Below are 14,308 nucleotides of genomic sequence, written 5' to 3'. Positions count from 1 at the left end.
ACCAAAACAAGCCTCTGTACTGAAACCTTTCTCATGAGAAAGATTTTCTGTACCCCACTTCTTGTTTTATGATCCCATGAAAGTCTTGCAAGATCGTACAATGTTTTGGGGGGAGAATTTACACTTTACTTCATTACAGTACTTATGCCATAAAGTCACCATTAGTAGGGTGTTAGGCGAAAGTGACCTCTCTAATGACAGCCTTTCACAGTATGACAACAGTGTATAGTAGGGTGTGAGGAGAGACCTGGTTCTCACTGACACTTCGCCTATGGCAACGACTGTATATAGTGGAGTATGGACAGGGATTGGCCTCTCCACTGACACCTTGCATTAAGGTCACCAATTTGCAGAGTAGGGTGTAAAACATTACCTCTCTACTCACACCTTTCCCCAGGCTGAGCAGTATGCATAATAGGATGTGGAAGGTATTCACCTCACATATAAAACCTCACTATTGCATAGCAAGTATGAGAGGTACTAAACTCTCCAGTGACACTTGACCCCAGGATAATAATCATTTATATTAGGGTGTGGGGATGGATTTGCCTTTCTAATGACACCTCTCCCCAGGATGGCAGACATACGCAGTAGTGTGTAGGGAAACACTGTCCTCTCCACTAAGACCTGTCTCCAGGACACTATGGATATGCAGTACGGTGTGGGCAAGGAGTGACCACTCTCCTGATACCTCTCCCTAGAGCAAAAGGGATATGCAGTAGTGTCTGGGAAGGCAGTGGTCTCTCTGGTAACACATCTCCTCAGGGTGATAGGTGTCTGCAGAATGCTTTATGAAAAACGTAACTCTCTGCTCATACCTCTTCCCATGCTGACAGTTGTACATAGTAGGCCCTGTGGAAAAACTACCCTTTTTGCTGACACTTCTCTCTTGGATGATTAGTCTGCCTAGTAGAATTTGGGGAGACACTGACCACTCACCTGTAACCTGTGTCTTGGATGATGGGTGTGCAAACTCGGGTGTGAAAAGGGGCTTACCTCTCTGGTCACAACTCTCCCTAGGATGACAGATGTATAAGTAAGGTGTTGGGAAGAAATTACCTCCATGCTGAAATAAATGTCTTGAATGACAAGCATAAAGATTAGGATATGGAGAGACACTGCTGGGTCACCTCAGACCCGTCCTGAGAGTAACACATATCTGTAGTAGGCTGTGGGTAGAGACTGCTCTCTCTGTTCATACCTCTCTTCATGGTGATGAATGTCCATTGTAGGGTGTAAAATTGAAAATTCTCTCTGCTCAGAACTGTGTCTTGGACAACTGGTGTGCATATTTGAATGTGAGGACACACTCAGCTTCCCTCAAACAGCTCACTATGAGGACAGGCATGTGCAGTGGGATGTAGACACAGACAGTTTTCTCTTGTGAAACTTATCTCCTGTTACAAGCATAAACAATTACATGTAGATAGAACTACCCACTCCACTATCACATCTGTACCAACTGATAGCAGTGCATGGTAGACTATGGAGATGCACTGGCCTCTGAATCAATCAATCAATCAATCAATCAATCAGGGAGTTTTTAAGCGTGCTACTCACCCGTGAGAGTCTCAAGGCGCTCGGGGTGGGGAGGGAGCAGCTCCGGTTAGTTGAAGAGCAGTCTTGAGGATCTTCCTGAAGATGCGCAGGGTGGGGGTGCCTCTGATGTCAATCTGGAGCTGGTTCCTGGTCTTGGCCGCGATGTAGGAGAAGGTTCTCCCACATGTTCTTGCTCTGTAGGTACACGTGGGTTCGACAAGGGCAAGGTCGGCAGATCGGAGGTTCCTCTTGGGTACGTGGAAGGAGATTCTATTGTTGAGATAATGGGGTCCAGTGTTGTGGAGCCATTTGTAGGTGTGGGTGAGTATCTTGAAGGTTACTCTCTTCTCAACAGGGAGCCAGTGAAGGTTACGCAGGTGCTGGGTGATGTGTTCATGTCAAGGGATGCCGAGGACAAGTCTGGCTGCGGTGTTCTGTACGGTCTGGAGCTTACAAAGCCTAGACATATTGATTCCGGCATAGAGGGCATTTCTGTAGTCCAGTCTGCTGGTTATGAGTGCGTGGGTGACGGTCTTCCTTGATTCGGGGGGATTCATTTGAAGGTCTTTCGGAGGATGTGGAGGGTGTTGAAGCAGGTGGAGGCAACGGCGTTGACCTGTCGGGTCATGGAGAGGGAGGAGCTGAATATGATGCCGGGGTTTTGGGTGTGGTCCATGGGGGTGGTGGGGATGCTGAGGGCGGTGGGCCGCCAGGTGTTGTCCCATGCAGAAGGGGAGGATCCGAGGACGTGGACCTCTGTCTTCTCCGAGTTGAGCTTCAGGCAGCTGCTGCTCATCTAGGATGTGACGTCCTTCATTCCTTCTTGGAAGTTGAGTCTGGTGGTGATGGGGTCCATGGTGAGGGAGAGGATGAGCTGGGTGTCGTCACCATAGGATACTATACTGAGTCTGTGCTGTCTGACGATGGCGGCGAGGGGGGTCATGTAGATGTTGAAGAGCGTGGGGCTGAGCGATGATCCTTGGGGTACTCTGCAGTTGATTTCTGTGGGTTCGGAGAGGAAGAGTGACAGTCTGCTTCTTTGGGTTCTACCAGTGAGGAAGGAGCGGAGCCAGTCGAGGGCTGTTCCCTGTACGCCGGTGTTGTGGAGTCGGGCAGTGAATGTGCAGTGGGAGATGGTGTCGAATGCTGCAGAGAGGTCGAGTAGGATCACGGCCACGGTATGTCCTTAGTCGAGGAGGGTGCAGATGTTGTCTGTGGCAGCAAGTAGAGTGGCCTCAGTGCTGTGGTTACTGCGGAATCCGGGTTGGGAGGGGTTGAGGATGGAGTTTTCTTCTATGAATTCTGTTCATTGGACGTTGCCGGTCTTCTCTGTGACTTTGACCGGGAAGGGGAGGAGGGAGATGGGTCAGTAGTTTTTTAGGTCCGTGGGGTCTGCTGAGGACTTCTTGAGTAGGGGTCCGACTTTTGTGTGTTTCCAGTCATCGGGAAAGATGCCGGTTTCGAAGGTGACATTGATGGTGCGTCGTAGGTCTGGAGCGATGGTGGCGGCAGCTCTGTGGAAGATGTGCAGGGCAGGGGTCCATGGGGGCTCCTGAGTGAATGTCTTTCATGGTTGATTCAGTGTCTTAAGTGGTGATTGGGGTCCAGAGCAGATGGTGGGCTGGCTGGCGTTGCTGGAGGAGGGAGTGGTTTCGGAGCCAGGTATCTGGTCATTGAAGATGTTTCAGATGGAAGTAGGAGCCGAGCTTGTTGCAGAGGTCCAGGGAGGGAGTGATGTCCGTGGTTTCGCTAAGGGGTTTGGTGAATTCCTGGATGATGCTGAAGAGTTCCTTGGAGCTGCTGGAGTTGGCGAGGATCTTGTTCTGGATGAAGGTCCTTTTGGTGGATCTGATGTGTTGGTGGTATTCCGTTTTGGCGTTCTTGTAGGTTAGTGCGATCTTCCTGGGTTTTGCTGTTTCTCCAGTTCTTCTCGAGATGTCTGCTGGTGCGTCTGGATTCTTGGAGGTCGGCGGTGACCCAGGCAGCCTTCCCGGGGCACTGCCTGTCTGAGTTGCGTAGGGGTGCGAGTTCGTCTGCTCAGTTGGTGATCCATCGGTGGAGTTCTTTGGCTGCGAGGTTGGCGTCGGTCAAGGTAGTGGGGGCATCGCGGTTGAGGGTGGAGTTGAGCTGCTCCTCTGTGAGTTTGCTCCAGTTTCTTCGTGGAGGGCAGGGTGCAGGTTTGGGCGGCGTGAGTTTGTTGACGAGGAAGTGTATGCAGTGGTGGTCCATCCATTGTGGTTGCGTGGTGTGGCTGAAGCTGATGTTCTTCCCAATTGTTAAGATGGGATCAAGGGTGTGTCCTGCCTTGTGGGTAGTGGTAGTGACGAGCTGTTTCAGTCCGATGTTGGCGAGGTCGTCTAGGAGGTTGGTGGAGTTGGGGTTGCTGGGGTGGTCGAGGTGAAAGTTCAGGTCTCTGATGAGTATGTAGTCCATGGAGGGGATGGTGTAGGGTGCGATGAGGTCAGCGATAATAGTGGCGAATGTGGTGCGAGGCCTGGGGGGGTCTGTAGGCAAGGGTGCCACGAAGTGTGGTTCTAGTGCTGGTCTGGATCTGGAAGTGAATGTGTTCGGTGGTGGAGAAAGACTTGCTCGTGGTGGAGGTGGATAGTCGGAGGGAGCTCTTGTGTGCAATGGCAAGTCGTCCTCCTGGGTGGTTGGAGCGGTCCGTCCACTGGCTCTTGTATCTGTCAGAAATGGCTGTGGCGATGTCGGGGCAGAGGAGGCATTGGTCCAGGTTTTTGTGAAGAAGGCGACGTCTGGCGAGAGGGTGTTGTGGAGGTCCCATGTTTCTACAGCATGTCTGTGCAGGGAGCGCACACTGAGGAGAATGCACTTCAGGGCTTCGGTGGTGTTGACATCCGACTTGGGGGCGGTGACCGTGGGGGTGCGGAGGGTGGTGAAGGTCTGGCGGCAGTGACGGCAGGAGAACTGCCCATGGGTGGTGTTCGGCATGGACAGCTGGCAGTTGTTGTTCCTTCCGGGGTTGAGTGCAAGGAGGGAAGCTGGGTTGTAGGGGTGGGTGGTTGGAGATCCGAGATCTCTGGTGCTGGTCGCGGTCAGGTCGCAGACAGGTGCAGACGGTCTTGCCTTTGGCCACCAATAAATAGGGGAGGGGGAGGGAAGCTCAGCTGGGAGGCAGGAGCAGGAACAGCAGAGGGGAGCGGCCACGGTGGAGCAGCAGAGGGAAAGGGGCATGGAAAACAAGGGCACAGACGCAAAAACTAATCACAGATAATAGACACAGAATTTAATAATAAATACAATGAAGACAGAAAAAAAGACACCAAGGCAAAACGGGCGCAACAAACAGACAGGCAACAGTGGAAGTAGCAGAAGCAGGCTCAAACACCTACCAGATCTCTATCAGCGGCAGCGGCACAGCAGCAGAGCTTTTGGGGGAGAGAACAGGTCCCTGACTAGAGGTTAGAGGTCTTGCTTGCTCACTCACACAGCGGCTGCCATTAATTATCAAGGTCTCTCTCTTCTATGAGAGGTGTCTATACCACATAGTGGACAAGTAGTGATCTCTCTACTGAGACTTCCATGTTGAATGACAAGTCACCATAGTTGGATGTTCAAATAATTGACCACTCCATTACCAAGTCTCTGTAGCATTAAAGACGTGCATAGTACTGTATCAATACATACACATGCAGGAACACGTCTGCAGTCCCTGAAGAAGGAACTGCCAGTTTTAGCCAACATAACAATTCTGTAATAAAAGTCAAAACTGTAACAACTAATAAGCAAACAAATCAGTAGTAACGGTAAACTTTTTATTACAAAAAACAATTTAACAACATTACAAAAAGACAACTACATTCACAAGCTATATCAACAACTATAAAACAAAGACAACAAACAACTTTACTAATGTATGACATTTCCATGTGACTCCGATGAGCACCACCAACAACTCCAACCTTTTTCCTTCATTTGTCTATTAGATTTTGATTAGGGTGGATCTCTTTTAGCCACCTTAGACGACTAAAGTATTGTTAGTTTGGCAATTGTGATGATATCAGGCTAGGTGGCAAAATAGTCTTATCAACACTTCTCATCTCCAAACTTGGTAAAAATGTTGTTTTAAGTTTTTTTTAAAGCATTCACAAAGCATAGCTTTCGCAGAGTTAGCTTGTGCTGCTGAACTGGAGAACTCTTCATGTGCTTCCACATCCTTTCAACCTGGATACACTATGCCTGCTCGGGTAGTTACTGCTAAACAACACAATTATCCTGCCTATCTTAACAAGGCTCTTTTTTACTGCTTATGTAAGCAGATAATCTTTACCTCAGAGACAAATAGAGCTACACAGGGCAAGATTGTACAAGACTATAAATGCCCCCTATGCAATAGAAACATTATCACTTCTCCAATTAATTGTTTTTTTCTAACTTTCCACAGAGTTATTATTTGTTGATTTTTCAAGAGTGACCAAGGCTTCTTTCTCTCCTTCATATATTTTGTCACATGGTATTTTTCTTCTTCACAACTTCTGTTTTCCATTTTCCTCCTAGAAAAAGACAAAATAACCCAAAAATTAAAAGTTACATACGATTCACCTAAAGATAACAGTGAGTTATCACTATACTCTCTAGACATTTCTTACATTTTTCATCCAGTCACATATTTATGTCCAGTGCAGCACTAACTTGTTATTATTTTCTCCTGAAAAATTCCACACCCTCACCCAGTGCATTTTTTTACACAATCACATTATGATGCACCATCAAACCTGATTTCATAAAGGTTTATAAAGTAACACATTCCTCTTGGCACACCTTTGTTAACAGTGAGCATAGTGATTTACTCTAGAAACAGCAATATCACCACTCGAATATCTGGGTGAAGAATATGTACAGTACGGTTCATAAAAACACTAGGGCTTCTATTAACAGATGCCACAATCTTTGTTTTATAATTTGAGAAACACTATCTCCTTTACTTACAAGTACATACAGTTTGAACACTTCATTTTTTAACACAATCTGCATTACTTGCTGATATTCTCCAACCATAATGGAACAGGCCTGTAAATCATATTCTTATCTTATTTTTCAAGCCACAGCATTTTTTTCAATTACCAGGAGAGCATTTGCGGGGAGAGAGTGTGAAAGTCAGCTATCTCCTCCATGGTCTCCATTGCCTTGCTAAGTCATGTGACCCCCCTCCTTTCAGCTGCCCTTTACTCACTCATTCTCACTCCCTTCCCCACTCCTGAGCTGTTACCAAAAAAAGAACACATCATAACGAGCTCACTGGTTACTAATAAAACAGGCTGTGGGAAAGGCTTGTTTCAATTCACTGGTGGTCATTGTAAAGCGCCACATGCCACCTTCTGCACTCCTAGGCACTGGGGTGCAACTGAATAGTAAGTGTTTTGTGGTTTATAATACAGCGCACAATACATCAGCAATTCCCTCCATTGGCTTGCAGGGTCACTTAACTGCTTAATTTCAGCTGCCCTTCACTCACTCATTCTCACACCCCTCCCCACCCCTGAGATAGTTACAAAAAACAGGAACACGTCATAATGGGCTCACTGGTAACTAAGAAAACAGGCAACAGGAAGTACTTGTTTCCATTCATTGGATGGTCATTGGAAAGCGCCACATGCCACAACTGCACTCCTAAGCACTGGAGTGCAACTGAATAGTAATGTGGTTTATAATACAGCGCACAGTACATCAGCAATTCCCTCCATTAACTTGCAGGGTCACTTAACAGCTTAATTTCAGCTGCCCTTCACTCACTCATTCTCACCACCCTCCCCACCCCTGAGATAGTTACAAAAAACAGGACCACGTCATAACGGTCTCACTGGTTACTAATAAAACAGACTGCGGGAAGGGCTTGTTGCAATTCACTGGATGGTCATTGTAAAGCACCACATGCCGCCAAGGGTATGTGGATGGACTGGCCTCTCCTTCGAGACCTCTCTCTCAGATGACCTGTGTGTGTAGTAGGGTGTGGAAAGGGAGAAGCCTCTCCTTTCAGATCTCTCATTCAGATGACAACACGGTACATAGCACTGAGTGGGGATGGACTGGCCTCTCTTACATGACGAGTGTGCATAGTATGGTGTATGGATGGAATGGCCTCTGCCTTCACGCCTCTCTCTTAGATGACGGGTGTGTATTGTAGTGTGTGGGCAGGGACTGCCCTCTCCTGTCAGATGTTTCTCTCAGATGACAGGTGTTCATGGTAGGGTGTGTTGATGGACTGGCCTCTCCTAACAGACCCCTCTCAGATGATCGCTGTGCGTAGTAGTGTGTGAGGAGGGACTGCCCTCTCCGGTCAGACCCCTCTCAGATGACAAGTGTGCATAGTAGTTTGTGAGAGTGAAAGGCCTCTCCTATAAGACATCTCTCTCAGATGTTTGGTTTGATTAATACAGTGTGAGGATGGACTAGCCTTTCCTTTCAGACTTCTCACTCAGATGAGAGGTGAGCATAGTAGTGTGTGGGGAGGGACTGCCCTCTCCTGACAGACCTCTCTCTCAGCTGACAGGTATGCGTAGTAGAGTACGTGGATTGACTGACCTTTCCTTTCATACCTCTCTCTCAGATGACAGGTGTGCATCGTAGGGTGTGTGGACAGACTGACCTCTCCTTTCAGACCTCTCTATCAAATGATGGGTGTGCATTGTGGGGAGGAACTGCCCTCTCCTATCAAATGTCTCTCTCACATGACAGGTATGCATAGTAGTTAATAAGAAGGAGTAGGCTTTTCCTGTCAGATGTCTCTCTCAGATGTCAGATATGCGTAGTATAGTGCTTACATGGACTGGCCTGTCCTTTCAGATGTCTCTCTCAGAAGACAAATGTGCAGTACGTTTTGTAAAAAAATAAATGCAAGGGCTCTCATCATGAGGTCACTGCAGCTTGCACCTCACATTGCCTCTGCCGTGCTGCACTGATAATAATAACACAACTACTAACGATCACACTTCTACAAGTGTAACAATTCAGACTATTTCAGGCCCCCAAAGCTATGAGAATGGATTGGGCGGCAGGTAATAGTCATTTTTAAAGTCTATTCCATTAATAATTAGCTGTTGCAGTGGTCCTCTATGAAGTTGCCATATAGCATCACCTTGTGGCAGACTGTCACAAGTGCCAGTGCTGGCAATTAAGTGCCGGTGCCCAGCACTGGAAACCACCGGCATAAATTAAGCACTGCAAATGTACATAGTAGAATGCGGGGAGGAACTGCCCTCCCCTGTCAGACTTCTCTCACAGGTGACGGGTGTGTATAGTAATGTGTTTGTCTGGAGTGGCCTCTTCTTTCACACCCCTCTCTCAGATGATGGGTGTACGTAGTAGGGTGTTATATAATGTATATTGAGTGACCGAACAAAAACATTCAACACCTGACAATATTTCCTCAAGCTGATCGATGGCTTTTGTCTAACATGAACACTTAAGATGTTTGTTTATATGTGTTCAGGAGATTGTATAACTATAAGCATACAAGAAAAAATGATTTGTCATTATGGTTTTCACAAAAAATTGTGGCCAGTGGTATTTTTTATTTTTGTCGGAATATCATTGAATGGGACTTTGCGCATACATAGCAAAGATAGGTGGACAGTGAAAAATAAGTTTTGCAATCATTTTGGAAAGTTAGTTGACCCAAACATATAAGTGTGACTTTTGTATATAATAACATGATGAGCTGCATGTTATGAGGCGATATCATGGCACATTGGTACAATGACATGTGTGAGGTATATTGTATTCAGACAAACTTTCTCACACTAAGGCAAGTGTGATGTATTAAAAAATAGCATCTATAAAACCCCAGCAAACGTAAAAAAATAAATTTTCATTCACATCAGGATTATAATGTAGTGGTGTGATGGCATAGGATGCTGTGATGACGTACTGATGTGTGGATGTGATATTGTGGTGGTGTTTGTGTGTGCTTTGTTGTGTGCCGCTTGAAGTGAGCTTTAGAGCTGAACTTCTTAGCCGGAGGATTGGGCAGCCTTGGAGTGTGGAATGTTGATGTGCAGGGCGAGACCCTTTCTGTAGGCAACCAAACATCCTGACTGTTTACTTACACACTATGTGGGATCAGAGAGTCCCCACAGCTGAGAAAAAACGTTCTGCATTTGACCTAACTGATAATCCTCAGATTTTGCATTTGAGCCACGAGAAACAATCCGGAAGGAACGCATTAAAGACTTTTCAGTAGCCAAGAAAACAGTGGAGTAAATGTGTTTCGTATCCTTGTGCAGTTTGCCAGAAAGGAAAAGAAAGCGAACACATTGGAGATTAAAAAAAATTAGCTGTGGAAGGAGCTCCGAGTGCCCGACGGGGCTTTGGAAACAAAGGAAACGCTTTGGACTCAAACTCCAGTAATCCGTTAACGAGGCCCTTGGCAGTAACAGTGTCTATGGGCTTTCAGAAAAAAAAGTAGTACTTCCAAGAGCTAAGGCCTCTGAAAGTAGAGGTGGGAGAGCCAACAGTCGAGCCAGAGCAGAGGCAAGGGTCCGGCTCGGCTCTAAGAGCCCGTGCACGAGCCGAGCCCTGAAAACGTTTGCCTTGGAAACCATGAAACAAACACCAGGCAAAACTATGATAACGTCACTTAAAAAAAAATAAAATATATATATATATTTCTGTAACATTGGGGAAAGTTTCACCTTGGTACTTCGGTTTGTGTCACACTGTATTGAGGGGTATTTATTAAAAGCAGTAGTAATGAATTACAAAATTGAATACATTTTCCATTTTTAAATCATAGCTAAATGGTTTGTCTTTCATTCTTGGTGCAGGACGTTACACCATGGGTGGCAGGCAGAAGCCACCTCAAAGCTCAGGTCATTTTGAGTTGTACCAGCTGTGGGTGGTGCTAGTAAGCCCCACTCCTTCAAACCACTGATCAATATATTATAGTTGATTGCATCAAAGTTAGCCAACAGATCTAGTAAGATCAGGCCTGTTGAGTCGCCTTCATCTAAGATTTTTCTTGGTTCAACAGTAAAGTTCAAAGATGCTTTCTTTGCTCCTTCTCGGGAGAGACCCATATTGCCACCAGTTGTACAGGTTCTGTTCTTTTCAGGAGAATAGTGAAAGCTGTCCTACACTGGTAGAAGAATGATAGGCTAGTCGTTAGGAAGTGATGTCAGGAGCTACATATCGGCACTTTCGATTGAGCATGAAAGTATTACTCCCCATGGAATTCATATTCTTTCTGCCTAAAATAGTCATCTGTGAATAGGAACCAGAATGCTCTGGTCAGGTTGGTTCTTTTCTGTTGTCCTGATGAAGACCCTGTGTGATTTATCTTGAGGGGGTCGAAACATCGACTGATTAGGGTCCACCCATATCACTTACTGTCTTATTGAAACCGAAATGCTAACAGCTTTGGGTTTCTAATGATACATTTTGTGTCTTATGGGCAGGGACTCTTTGGAAATATTGGAAATATTGTCAGTGTAATTTGTGTTTGTTCATGTATGGTTAACTCAAATGCACCTCCCCTGTGCCGTCACTTGGAGTACCTGCATTGATTATGAATACTTTGATAACCTTTCATATTTCTTTGTAAAGACTCTGTGAATACAGATGCCCAATTCCCCATTTTCAGTGATTTCTTGTTCATTAGTGATCACTTCGGCCAAATTTAAACAACAATTGAATGATTCCTAGGGGAACACAACTTTATTTGTAGTTTATCACCCTGTTCTCTGGAATGCTGAGTGTCACATACATTTCATACAGTAATTCCTCTACTGGTCTCAGAATTCCTTGCTGACTTGCAATATCAAAATAACATACAGCAGGCAGGACATTATCCTATATCTTATCAATCAACGGGGAACTTTAACACATAGTAAAGATTTTGTTTCCCAGCAACTCTGAGGCATATCTTCCACTACTAGCTCATGACACTTGCAGGATCAAAAGGTTGCCAAGCTCCTGGCATGGCTTGTTTACACTGGGATTTATCCTGTGTATGAAGGCAGTACAGGCTTGATCAATTTCACATAAAATATTACACTTCTTATAGTGAACCTAGACTATTGTATCAGCCCCAGAAATGTTCTCTGGTTGGGTCACATGTCAGAAGTAATTAATTATGAGTGGAAGGAAGAAAAATATACCGAAATTATTTCAGCTCTTGACAGACCAGAAGAGAGAGTGCCTGATTGCCAACATTCAAAGTACACCCAAGAGTCCATCAGGCTCTGATTTTGAATTTGGGCGGGCCACAAACTTGTTCCATGATTTTCCTAGTCCACTTTCTGTCTAGGCTATGAGTTGGTTTGTTATCGTTTTCACCTAGGTAATGAATTCATTGTCTTGACATTATTTGGAATAGTAGGTGCTGATCTCACTTATAGGATTTCCAAAAGGGTGTGCACACTAAATATCGAAGGCGGAATTTTGTTGCTTACTAAGTATTGAGGACAGAATATTGAAAAAAAAGCGACAGCTAAAATAAGTCTAGATTTGCTATACCTAACTCTACATATATGTACCTATGTAGTACATATGTCTTCAAGGTATGTAGATGTTAAGTTAGGAATGGCAAATCCATACTCCCCTTTATGTACTTACCTTTTGATATTCTGTCCTTCAATGTTCTGTCCTTGATATTCTTGTACATTTATATTTTTGTCCTTATTCAGTAGTACAGTATTCCAAAAGGTGTGTAATGTGCAGTGTTTTATTCTTGGGCCCCACACCAGCTGCTTCTTCAGATGTTCCACTTAGATGTATCATATGATAGGACACACCCGGTCTCATACTTTGTTGGCTGAGCAAAAGGTATAACTTCCTGCAAAACAAGGAGTACTTTATTGATCTGAAGCTATAAGAAAAAATCTTTCCGAATTATTGTGAACAGGCAAATTTTGAATTTCGAGATTAAAATTCACACCAAATTCAAAACTCGTTGATAAACCTCCTATATAATTTTTTGCCATACCGTGAAGTCTCAAAACAATATAGATTCACCCTCATGTGAAACAGATTTTTTACCATTCTGACACTCATAAAAATGTTATTTGGAGATGAGCTGGAAAGTCATATGGTGGCCTATGCCAGTCTGTTACCTTTTGGAAGAAAGTCTTTTTGTAAGGTGAAAGAAAATGGCTGTGTATGTTCTGATTGGCCCTCTGCTGCTCTGCCAGTCAGCAATAGCTGCTAAAAAGATGTTTTCTGAAACATCTGCTCTTTGTATGAACTTCCACTGCCTCCTAACAAGCATTTACAATGCAATGGTCTCGGCATTGTTAAAGTTAGAGCTATTGGCATTGCTCATGACATTATTTTTGTTTATGTTTTTGTTTTTAAAACATTTAAACAAACGGCAAGTGATCAGCTGTAGGAGTGAACAGGTAAGCGTGATCGGCTGTAGGAGTGAACAGGTAAGCAAGTGTGATCAGCTGTAGGAGTGAACAGAGTAGTGTGATCGGCTGTAGGAATGAACGGCTAAGCAAGTGTGATCGGCTGTAAGAATTGTGGGACGCTGGCTCTGTGTATACTATACCAAAGTAAGATATAGTGTGCACAGAGTCCAGGGAGTCCCCAGAGGTATAGTAGAGGGTACATTTGACAAGTACTAACAGTACTCTTTGTGGCAGTGTTGGCGAGCAGTTAGGCTTGCCCGGAGGTTGTGTTAAGCATTTATTCTATTCACTCAATCAAGACTGATGGCGCACACTCAAATACAGAATCCAGACCTATTGAGTAAGTACAAAAAAGGTACACTTATGTTTTATTTCTAGAACCAAGCAGGACTTGGCACAGGCAAGTAAGAAATACTTCCAAGTGCAAAGCTGTACACAGTAACGCAATTGCGGATTGTACTGGAATCGGTTACAGGCTTGTATTACTTTTAAAATAGTTTAAAATACAATAAGATTACTTTTCAGATACTTTCAGTATTTGAGGTGATATGAGGAGATATACACCGGAGGTTGACACAGGTAAGTACAATAATTCTTAAGTTAAAGCATATGTACTTTTTCTTCTTACAAACAGCAGGTCAACAGAATTATATTTTTTTTTAGAACAAGCTAAAGAACCAAGGCACACTTAACACTCACCATACCCCCCCCCCTTTCCAGGGCACAGCCCCACGCCTGCATCACCCAAAGCACAGGTAACAGTCTCACCACCAGCCCCCACCCCAGCTATAGAAGAGCAGCTAACGCACAGGTAACCCTCACACTGAACGACTACAACACCCAGAATGCATCGGGTTATCACACGAAAGCCAGGGCTAGAAAGTATCCGTGATGACGTGGAGTGAAGTGACCACCCTATCTATAATTAACCACACTACAAATCCCGCACCATGTAGGCTATGGAAGGCCTGTTGACCCAACCCCAAAGACCCCGCCCCCATTGTGTAAACCAACAATCACAGTTTACCAAAAAAGAACACAAGGTGCCAAGAAGACGAAGGGTTGCGAACACTGTGCTATATAAAACCACATACCAATGTCTCGTTACCCCCACCCCTTCCACCCGTGTATCCATTTGCCAAACTGAGGGTGATTTCAAAGAGCTAATACACTAGTGTGCCAGGGCAACAAACGGAACATTAATAAATTACTTCACGAAACCTCGTGCCCAGGGGCCCTTTACCTATAGTAGGCTCCCCGGCTCCCACCCCCAGAGGTGCTCACCTTGGTGGGCGTCGAGTGCCCGCTGCCCGAGGGCGACTGGTGGAGGGTGATGGGTGCCATCGTGCCAGGGGCCGCTGCCCGTAGACGGGATGCCCTTCGCCCTCTCTCGGACTAGCACC

The 14,308-nt window shown here is 45.3% G+C and overlaps 1 long non-coding RNA gene across 2 annotated transcripts in view; it reads right to left on the bottom strand.

Moving 5' to 3' along the window:
- Positions 1–5,303: 5,303 nt before the first annotated feature.
- The window catches only part of LOC146785812 (uncharacterized), a 154,046-nt gene continuing 145,041 nt past the window's right edge, over positions 5,304–14,308 (bottom strand). Inside the window, exons 2-3 of one of the 2 annotated variants that reach the window (XR_014970497.1) lie at positions 12,112–12,331; positions 5,304–6,053 (exon numbers count right to left, since the gene is read on the bottom strand). This is a non-coding gene — a long non-coding RNA (uncharacterized LOC146785812). The remainder of the gene's footprint in view (positions 6,054–12,111; positions 12,332–14,308) is intronic. The other variant, XR_014970498.1, reaches the window with a different exon arrangement.

This window comes from Triturus cristatus, chromosome 11, assembly GCF_964204655.1.
Source record: "Triturus cristatus chromosome 11, aTriCri1.1, whole genome shotgun sequence".
NCBI lineage: Eukaryota > Metazoa > Chordata > Amphibia > Caudata > Salamandridae > Triturus > Triturus cristatus.
Note: the sequence above shows the minus strand (reverse complement) of the source record. Positions and strands in the feature narration are given on the sequence as shown.